Source organism: Plecotus auritus, assembly GCF_963455305.1.
Source record: "Plecotus auritus genome assembly, chromosome: 7".
Taxonomy (NCBI): domain Eukaryota; kingdom Metazoa; phylum Chordata; class Mammalia; order Chiroptera; family Vespertilionidae; genus Plecotus; species Plecotus auritus.
Genome location: NC_137774.1, coordinates 109583109 through 109594330, shown reverse-complemented (window position 1 = coordinate 109594330; position 11222 = coordinate 109583109).

Here is an 11222-nt window from a genome sequence, read left to right as displayed (position 1 = left end):
ACTTTTAATATGTAGAATCTTATCCAGAAAGAAACTTAAAAGGATCATAGTGGCCCAATGGTCCCATATATATAAATTACAGACAGATAATGTAAAGCCCCAAGAAAGGACATATTCCCTGAGTTTACAGATTTGATGGCAGAGCTGAGCTATGACCTCAAGAATTCTGGATTTTTCTTGCAGAACCAAAGCAGTTCTGGTTAGAAACTCCCAAAGAAGGATTCCTATGCTGCAGCTGGTTGCTGGGTAGATAGGACCAATAAAACTGCAAGATGTGCCACGTGGTCTGAAGTAGGGACTTGATTTCCACTTAAACGTTGTGGAGGTGGGCAGCAGATCAGACGAAAGAAGAAAGACACACATGGAGAAACTTTTTTTCAAGGTGGGTCCTTCTGTCTGGGTCACCTGACAGAGATATGGGGGCTTCTGCAGTCTTTCTGGTTCTGAAAGGCTCACTCCAATCAGGAGGGAAGATAACCTTTTATCCAGTGGCTGTGAAGTCACCCATCTGATAGGATATTTGGCAAATCTGAATTCTAAAGTTCAGGTGTTAGCAAATTATATTTACTAGTATATGTAAAACCAGGGATAGGAAAGAATGCACTGCTACTCCATTAGTCACTATTGATAGAATTGCAATGAGAATAAATAATACTTTATAAATTTTAAAATTAGCATCACTAAAAGAATCACCACATACCAATTGCTATTATTAGCTTTTTAAAAAATCTTACCTCAATGTTTACCTATAAAAGGAGTAATAATTTGTATGGTGATTACTTTTCCATTATCATCTCACAAGTAAAACACACCTACCTTGGGGCTAAGTGGATTCAATGAAATATAAAGTGTGTAAAACTTTACACAAAACACTTTCCCAAAACTATCTCAAAGTATTACCCATTTATATGCAAACAAGGACCACAATAATTGGCCAATAATAACTAGCAAATTACCTTAAGACAGATTAGTTTCTGAGTAGCTGGACTGGAATTTGGTCCAAGTCTGCTAGACTTTAAAACTGGAACTCTTAACTCCCACAAAAAATCAATGGGTTTCATAGCTCTCTGTCAAGCATATGTGGGGAACAGAAATAGAAGGCCTAATCCCTACCCAGAGGTTTACACCATTTAATGGAGGAGAGGAACAGGTTCTCATACCCTTTTCAGAAAAGTAGAAAATTAGTATCTCTTATTATTAGGATTCAGATGTGGGTACGTTGCTCAGCAGTTTTGCATATTCTCTCACAGAACCCAGTAGAACATGTTTAAGACAAAATTAATGGCTTTTCTTTTTGTGTAAGGGGTTGCTGCATAAGGTCATTACATCACACTTATGTCCAGGAGGGTGGTTTCTGTTTCTTTGCCTTTTGTTCTTCATCTGTTGTCATGTTTTTCTTGGTTACAAGTTAGGGTAATTAAAAACCACCCTATGTCCATCAAACTGGAATGCTACTAAAAGCAAAACTGCTGGTTTGGAAAAAAATATATGTCCTCTAGAGCTTTTAATGAGGACTTACTATGGACCAGGCACAGTGCTAAGCATTTTACACATATTGACTCATTTAACCCTGATAACAACTCCATAAGGATGCACTATTATTATTAAACTCACAATGTAACTATAGCATATAGGACAACGGACAGTTCCCCCCCTCCAAATAATGTTAATATGGAGAAATAAACTTTTCATCCCGAGTTTAAGTACAAAAGAGATTTGTAATGTATTTGACCAGCTGTATGGAAAATCACCCTAAAGAGACAAAACTCATTTAACTTCTCCTACGAGTTGTGACTCTAATCAGAGACGCTATGTTAACAAGTCTAAAGCATTTCTAAGGAGAAAAACAGGAAAAAAAATCCAAAACACAGAAATAATATATCCACAATTTCTGACCAGGAGATAATAAATCTAGAAACAAAAATCACACATGCACAAATATCCCCAACTACTTAAAAACTAAAAAAAAAAAAAAAAAAAAAAGATCTGTCCCCCAAAATCTGATAAAAAAGAAAATCAATTATTGCATACTGAAAAATATTAATAAAATATTTAAAATTTCAATAAATATTACCATTAATAAAAATAAATTTAAAATAAAATCCCTATAATCAAAACCAGAGACTATGACAAATTTGACTCAGGAAAATTCATAGCTTTAATTTAATTCAGCAAATATGGATGAAATACCTGCCGTAGGAAACCTGTTGAAACTGGGGGAGTTTATAAAGTGGCCCCAGCTAATTCCAAAGCTGAATTTAATTCTGATCCTTTTATTTATATAACTGAATAAATGTGTGCGGGTCTTTTTCAAGTCAATTTGAGTTTATTTTTCTCTCATTTAGGATGAAAGAGCCTTTGGGAAATAGAGGGCCCCTTTTCCCTTGCCACACTTTCTCCCTTTGTTTTATCCAGCAATGGGCCTGGAGCCAGGGAAAGGGTGTGGGTGTTAGAACAGGATGTCCTAGACTCAGTTCTAAGGAAGGAGGACCTGAAAATTTTCAGCTTTGGCTATGTGGAGACAAGGGGAATTCCTGCATTCCTGGGCAGCTTCTGCACCTAGCCTGAGCAACTTTCTTGGTGAGGCCATTTATACATATGTCAGAATACATATATAAAAGTTACGTTTTTCTTTTGTTGTTACAAATATCACAAACACCCAAGGCTGTGTTTAAATGAGTTTCCTTAAGGCCAAACTGCATTTTCTACATTTGGATTCCATGAAATTCTATATCATTTCAGTAATCCTTCATGTCTTGAATGGGTTTCTGTTCCTTGTAATCCTTCCCTGACTCAAAGAGGTACAACACTTGGCCCATCCCTTCAAGGAGATTTTTTTTACATGCTTAAACAAATCAACTAATATCAACTAATACCAACTATTAGTTACATGCTCTTATCAAGGAAAGAGAAAGAAGAGTTTGCACAACTAACTAAAATGTTACCTGTAAAATGTGATTAAGAATATTTCTTTGCAGGGTTGTTATAAGTATTTGAGACAGTGCTACAGAGGCTGGCACAGCTTTTGGCACTGCATGGGCACACAGACAATGATAGTGGGCTTTAGGGAGGAACACTGGAGTGAGAACAAGAGTGAGGGTGTGGAGCACAAAGGTCTGCAAATCTCCCATTCATTTGCATCATGAGAGGCATTTTTAAAATAAAGATTTCAAACCCTATTCTAAAACTACTAAATCAGAATCTTTGGGGATGCAGGTCTAGGAATGTGACTGCTAACAAGCCTCCCTGCATTGTGCCACCTAGCTCATCTAAGCCCAGTGTGACTACTGTGTAAGAATTCCTAGAAAAGAAGGGGCCAGAGGAATAGGCAGCTGTTAAGAATCAGTGGGTACAATACTGAATTGTCCATGGTATTTGTTTCTATTATTCACTTCCTGTGTTGTACTCTTTTGTGCTATCTGCCCTACTGTTTAAAGTTTATGCTCATTCATTTAAAATATATATATATATATATATATATATATATATATATATATATATATACTTTTAAGAAGATTTAGGGCATGTTTTAGTAAACCATGTACCAATGTATACAAAATATTCATAATAGGAGATCATAATTAAAAGAAGCAAACAAAACTCAACTTTTACCTATTGTTCATATATCAAAATATTCAGATGAAAATAGAGGCCAATTAACAAAATTATAATAATCATAAATGATATAAATAGCTGATACCAAATTCTCTGTTGTAGATCACACCTATGGAATAGTCCAGGCACTGCTCTAAGTAGGTATTACCATGATCCCCCATCCTGCATATTAGGAAACTAAGGTATAGAGAGGTTGGGTAATTATCCTAAGGCCACGTGCCTAATGAATGGCAATGGTCAGATATGAACCCTGTGCTCTTGGTCACTATGCTATTTCCCTTGCAGTAGAAAGCTAATGTCCTGTCAGGGGCAACAGAATTTCTGTCCTGTGTGGGGAGTCATGCTAGCTCATGGCACTCATGGTATGTGAAAGATACCAGGAATTTTGGGTGAATCCAGCCCCCAGAAGAACATATAGGTTGCTCCATGTGTGGCGGAGCACAGTTGGTAGCAACTTGCTGTCTCTTTATGAAGGAAGTTATTGAAGTTAAAGAGATGTAATGTGTTTAGGTTCATAAATGTTCGGAAGAACAATATTATATGACCGTAAAGTGTCTCAAACACTGGAAGTTAGGTTGAGTGTATGTGTGAAAGATAGGACTCTAAATGTGCAAGGAAAAGAGAACGGGCCAACTAGAGTCCACATCTTCAGTGGTCAGCAAGGTACCTCTGATGAAGGATTTGTTTTGTTTCTTACTTCATGCAATTATTTAAAACAAGGGTCTGCAAATGACAACTCACACTCCAAATTAGGCCCCTAACCTTTTCTGTAAATAAAGTTTTGTTTCAACATAGAAGCACTGATTAATCGCTGGACTGTCACCCTACCACGTCATGATTGAGAAACTGCACAAACACTGTGTGACTCACAATGCTGACCTCTCCGCTAAAGCATATTTTACAAATCTAGATTTAAGACTGAAAAGTTTAACGAGTTAAAATCAGACTTGATGCACATCTGAGCGCCCTTATTTCCTTGGAGCATGGATATCAGAGGACATGGGGAGGTAAAACCACTTGAAAAAAATAGAGTATAAGAGAATTCAATTAGATCAGGACCTTTCATTTTTAAGGTCAATTACTCCTCCAGAGAATGAACTTTATTAACCAGAAGGTTACACTTATAATTATTCCAGCTCAGAGAACAGTGTATTTGTACTTGAATAAGCAAAAGCAAAAAGCGATTGTGGTATAGTTTGCCTTGTACGAACCTGATCTTATATTTCTGATTTCACATTTTCTCTCTTAAAGAGGGAACTTGTGTTATGTTTCTATAAATGTGTCAATTATTAAGGGCCTGCTCTATGTCAGAAATAATCCTAATACATTTACCTTCACACTCTAACTACTTGTTCTTTATCTCCTTCCCCCTTTTTCTCTCACAGAAATAGAAACCCTAATTTTTAGGTGGGAACATCATAGTTCAGAAAAACAAACATGTCCCACACACTGATAGCTAGAGCTCTGAATTGACTTGGATCCTGTTAATCAGATGTAGTTGTAATAGATTTGCAAGGTAGAAATCATGCTTTTGCTGCTTCTGTAATTCTACCATAGGTTTGTTTCCCAACCCCCCACCCTAGTTCAAGATTGCTTTATGGCCTTGGTGGTTTCCCAGTAGCTATAGGAGCATCAGCATTGGTGGCCCCACGCTGTTGAACTATTCTCAAAGGATTCCTTGATTATTTCTCAGTACTCCAAATGGTTCTCTAAACCATAACAAAACCTGTACTAAATCCCTTTCTGATTAAACTAGCTAAAATGGATTCTGTTCTCTGCACGTGAACTCTGACCAATAAAAACATTTAAAGGTGGGGCACTGCGTAAAGGATATTCATGTATGTTTCCTAGACTTAACAAACTGCAGATGATAAGGATAGGTAGAGCAGTGTGGAAAACTGGGAACCCTTATATTCAGTGGCAAATCAGTTGATAAATGGTTGCCTTTAAAAGAGAGATTACATTTTGATCAAGCCTGTTAAATCATTGGAAAAGTTCATAATGGTGTAGGTTGGTTGCTTCTGCATCTTTCAGTAACGTTTTACAAGAGAAAGATAAACTAAATATAGATCTAGTCTGTCTACAAAGAGAAATAAAAGGAATATATCTCTGCCAAGGAAAGAACAGAAAATCTAAAATGGTAGCAGAGAATTTCAACTGTCGCAGAGAATCGAAAATATTTGTGAGCCTAATAATTTTGTGCCTTACAGTGTTGAAAATTTCCATGTGTCTGTACCTCCACACTGAAGTAATATTAAGAATTTGCTCCAAAAGATCTTAGTGGCTTCAACTATTTATAAGTATATCTCCAAAGCATTCTGGACTAGACAATGAGAATCAAGCCAACAGCATAGATCAGATTAAGGGTGTTGCCCTACCATTCAAGACCCTTATTTTAAGGCACAGTAAAGCTGCTGTAACAAAGTACCACAAACTGGGTGGTTTAAACAACAGAACTTTATTGTCTTACAGTTTGTAGAGGCTAGAAGTCTGAGATTAAGGTGTTGGCAGGGTTGGTTTCTTTTGAGAGGGAGAATCTGGTGGTTTATTGGCAGCCTTTACATTCCTTGGCTTGTGGATGCATCACCTTGATCTCTGCCTTCATCTGCACATGGCATTCTCCCTGTGTGCATAACTATGCTCTTAATTTCCCATTCTTATAAGGACACTAATCCCATTGGATTAGGACTCACTCTAATGACCTCATTTTAACTTAATTACCTCTGTAAAGATGCTGTCTGCAAAGAAGATCACATTCTGAAGTACCGGGGGTTAAGAATCAAACATATTTTTTTATGAGGGGATATAATTCAACTAATAAACACCACCGTTAGGTTGAAAAGAGGCTGCACAGAGTACAGCCTATTTCTACTCCACCAGTGAGGTGTGTGTGTGTGTGTGTGTGTGTGTGTGTGTGTGTGTGTGTGTGTGAGAGAGAGAGAGAGAGAGAGAGAGCGGGAGTTGGGCAGGGTGGAATAACTTACCTGTCACTTCCTGAAGTCAGGTAGTCACATCTGGACCTGATAGAGTGGACTTTATATGACTCAGATATACCTCTTAGGTAGGGTATGAATTGTTCTCTGTTTGGGAAATCACATATCTCAGGAATGGAAATAGATGGTCTATGGCAGACTGCTAGATGTTTTCCAATAGCTATTCTCGCCCCTTAAAAAAAATCTATGGCAATGGAATCCCTAATTTTTTATCTGGACACAAGACCACTCCAAATAAAGATTATATGTCTGAGCCGCTTATGCAGCTATAGTTCTGGTTATGAATTAGTTTCTGCCAATTAGATACTGTACTTTTTTGAAATATCCAGAAAGCAGAGGTAGTGTGGAGGTCTCTGGTTTGCCTGCAGTAGCTTTCCTGATCATGGTAGAGGCATGAACAGGTAACCACTGCAGCTTTCCAAGTGGGAAGATAGCTTCCTGAACACAGAAGAGATAGTAGGTGCTTTCGGTGGCCTGGTTTTGTGATGTGACTCTCAAATTTGTTGAGAGCTCAAACTATAACCTATTTTTATCAGTCTTCCCCTACAATTCTGTAGGGCATTTAAGACTGTCTAGTTAAACTAGCAGAGAGGTTCTATTTACTGAAACTAAATGTGTCCAATACAGATTGGAATTATTTTTCTTATTTTATGGATGAAGAAACTAAGCCTTAGAGACAGCAGTGAGCTGGTAAACCAGTTCTTTCTGAGGAAAAAAAAGTGCCCCTATTTGTAACAATTATCATCATCGTGGTAAATACTCCCACCACGTCTGAATTAAGTCTCCAAAGGTTTTACAACTTTGGAGACAAACCTGAAAAATTAATAATTGCCTTTCACAAGCTGGCTTCTACTTCAACATGCCACTCCTGCTTAGAGAAAGTAACTTTCCCAAGGTACCAAGACAGTAAGTATTTAATAAAAAATTGAAAATAGAATGATACTTATTTTGCCTGAAAGACCATTATATTTTACCAAGAGAGTTTTTGACTGCCTACACAACACTAAACAGAAATTTACAACACATAGTATAAATGCCATCAATGTCTTCACTTCAGAGACTTATTTAATGAGCATTAAAAAGCAGTGGATAAATTTATAGTATTTTTAGATCTTTAGGATGAATTTGAATAGGTAGTCATGACCAATACTATATACATAGACATAAAAGGGTTTAAACAGCTTAAGACCATCAAAGTTGCAAATGGGACTTAAAGTGTAAGAGAAATTATTCATAAATTGATAAATTTAAAGTTGGTGCTTCTTGGCTGCTGTGTGAGTTTGTGGTTAAGGTAGCTATACAATAGACCTACTAAGCAATTCCTGAAGACCACAAATTGAATGGAAACTGGACTTTCTTCAGGCACGTTTTTGTTACCACAGTATTGCTTTTTTACATTAAGTGAGCAATAATGAAATAGATAGTGTACTTCCCATTTCTCTAGGTCAATGATCAAATAGGTTTTGCTTTTAAACATTGCAAGATAATAATAAATGTGTAATAAAATTAGAAATAGTTCTCAAATTTACTATTTTTTATAGTAAGGATATAATTCAAAGGGATAAAACATTTTGAAACTAAGAGAATTCCTTATAAAGGCATGTAAAGTTATATATATAGTTGATATAATTATATATAATTATATAATTATGGTATATAATTATATAATTAGATATAATTAGATATAATTGCTTTAAAAGCATCTTTCCTGGTTTTTTTTTTTCCATAGTCTATGAAGAAATGCTTCTTGAGTAATTAGAAACATTACTGCTTAACAAGTAAAAACAAATGCTAAGACAATAGATATTTTAATGATAAATATGGAGACATACTTTCGTCTAAAAATGCTACCACTTTAAAGATAGAAATTGATTTTAATTGCCACTGAATCAGTCATTAAGTGTGACCCGTTCCTTTGTTTTAATATTTCTTCCACTCATCCTGACTCATCTCCATTCCTCTGTCTCCACCACAGCCTCATGTTTGTGGTATTACATTAAAATCCTACTAGTAGGGAACAGATCTCCTACTTTCAGTCCTTCTCAACCCAAATCTATCCTCTGCACCACTTCCTGACTAATTTTCCTAAATCACTGCTTTTATGAGGCCCATCCTCTTCCACATATTAATGTCCACAATATCACTTCTTTTTTTTTTTTTTAAATATATTTTATTGATATTTCACAGAGAGGAAGGGAGAGGGATAGAGAGCTAGAAACATCGATGAGAGAGAAACATCGATCAGCTGCCTCCTGCACACCTCCCACTGAGGATGTGCCCGCAACCAAGGTACATGCCCTTGACCGGAATCGAACCCGGACCTTTCAGTCCGCAGGCCGACGCTCTATCCACTGAGCCAAACCGGTTTCGGCCACAATATCACTTCTTAAAGCACTATGGAAATTCATCCCAAAGTAGAAAGAGTGGAAATGTCCAACAATAGAGGATTGTTAAATATAATTTGGTGTTTCAATAAAATAATATGCAGTCATTAAGAACATGTGATAGAAAAAAATTATTGATCTGAGGGAAATATTTGCACATTGTTGAACATAAAGAAAGCATAAAACAAGCTACCTAGAAGTATGTACAAATTCTATAAAAGGAAGTAAATATTCTTTGACTCAAAATTTTGCTTTTGGGAATTTAAGTAAATACCAAAGAATGGGTGCAAAGATTCCAAGTTCATCTTCATCCAAGAATTGTTTTTCATAGCACAAAAATTAAAAACAAGCTACAAGTCCAAAAATATGGGCTTGAATTTCTGTTCGCAATCAAGATAAAGTAACAAAAGACATACACAGTATGTTCTCTGACCACAATGGAATTAAATTAGGAATCAATAACAGGAAGTTATCTGGACAAACCCCAAATATTTGGAAATTAAATTACATATGTTTATGTAACCCATGGGTCAAAAAAGAAGTCAAAAAGAAATTAGGAAAATTTTTAACTGAATAACAATGAAAATATAGCATATGAAAATTGATGGAATTACTGCTAAAGCAGTAATTACAGGGAGTATTTTTGCTATGAAATCTATTAAACACACACACACACACACACACACACACACACACACACACACGATCTTGAGTCAATGATATCAGCTCCTACCTTAAAAAAGAAGAAAACTTTCACGTTCCTTAAAGGAGTCAAACCTACCAGGCTTGTTCAAGAAGAAACAGATAACCTGAAGAGCCCTGTATCTATCAAAGACATTTAATTTGGAGTTTTAAACCTTTTCACAAAGAAAATTCTACTTGCAGATTCCTTCACTGGCCAATTTTTAAGAAGAAATGTGATAGAAAAAAATTATTTATCTGACATTTAAGAAGAAATAATATCATTTCAGCAAACTCTTTCAGAAAACTCTTTCCAGCTCATTCTATGAGGCCAGCATTTCTATGATATTAAAACCAGAAAAAGATACTATAAGGAAAGTACATAATGGCATCCCTCCTGAATATAGAAACAATTACCAAATTTTAACAAATCAAATCTAACACTATATTAAAATGACAATACATCATGACCAAGTGGGGTTTATCTCACGAATGTGCTGGAAACCAATTCCAGCATGTAATAATTACAAGAGTTTCACCAAAAGGTTGGTGAAGCTTGGGTGGCTCAACAAGGACTGAGTCACATATGTAGTTTACCTGTTGGAACGGCTAAACAGCACTTCCCCCAAACCTGAATAGGATTGTCTGCTGCCAGACAGCTCAGGGCATTTTATTGCCTCCTGTTGACCAAACACCTGAACAGCTGTAGGCTATTCCCCAAACTGACAATGCTTCTGTACCCTACCCTTTGAAACTTTACCCTTTGAAGTATATGTCTCCACCTTGCCTTAGGACAAATTGTGTTAATAAATAGCATGGGGTCCTTAGACAAGGAGTAGTTTTTCAGCTCCTTTAGCTGAAGATCCTCTGACCCCAATGCCTTTCAAAATTATTTTTCGTCCTTGGACTTCTTCTTAATCATCTATGCATCAGCTCCTTTCTCCAGATTGCTGAACCCTTTGTAAAGTTGGGACAAGAACCCTGGCAGGAATGCAAAGTTAATTTAACATTTGAAATGTAACTCACCATGTTAACAGATTAAAAATGAAAAACAATATGATCATCTTAATAAATAAAGAAAAAAACATTTGACAAATACTCAGTATCTGATCCGGATTAAAAACAAAAACAAAAACAAAAAAACTTAGCAAACTAGGAATAGAAAGATTATCCTCAACATTATAAAGGGCCAGTATAAAAACTGTACCACAGCCAAAACCGGTTTGGCTCAGTGGATAGAGTGTCAGCCTCTGGACTGGAGGGTCCCAGGTTCGATTCCAGTCAGGGGCATGTACCTTGGTTGCAGGCACATCCCCAGTAGGGGATGTACAGGAGGCGGCTGATCAATGTTTCTCTCTCATCGATGTTTCTAACTCTCTATCCCTCTCCCTTCCTCTCTGTAAAAAATCAATAAAATATATTTTAAAAAAAAACTGTACCACTAACATTACAGTTAAGGATGAAAAACAAAATTATTTCCCCTGCTCTGAGGAAACAGGCAAGGATGTCTATTCCCATCACTTCTAGTCAACATTGTACTGGAAGTTTT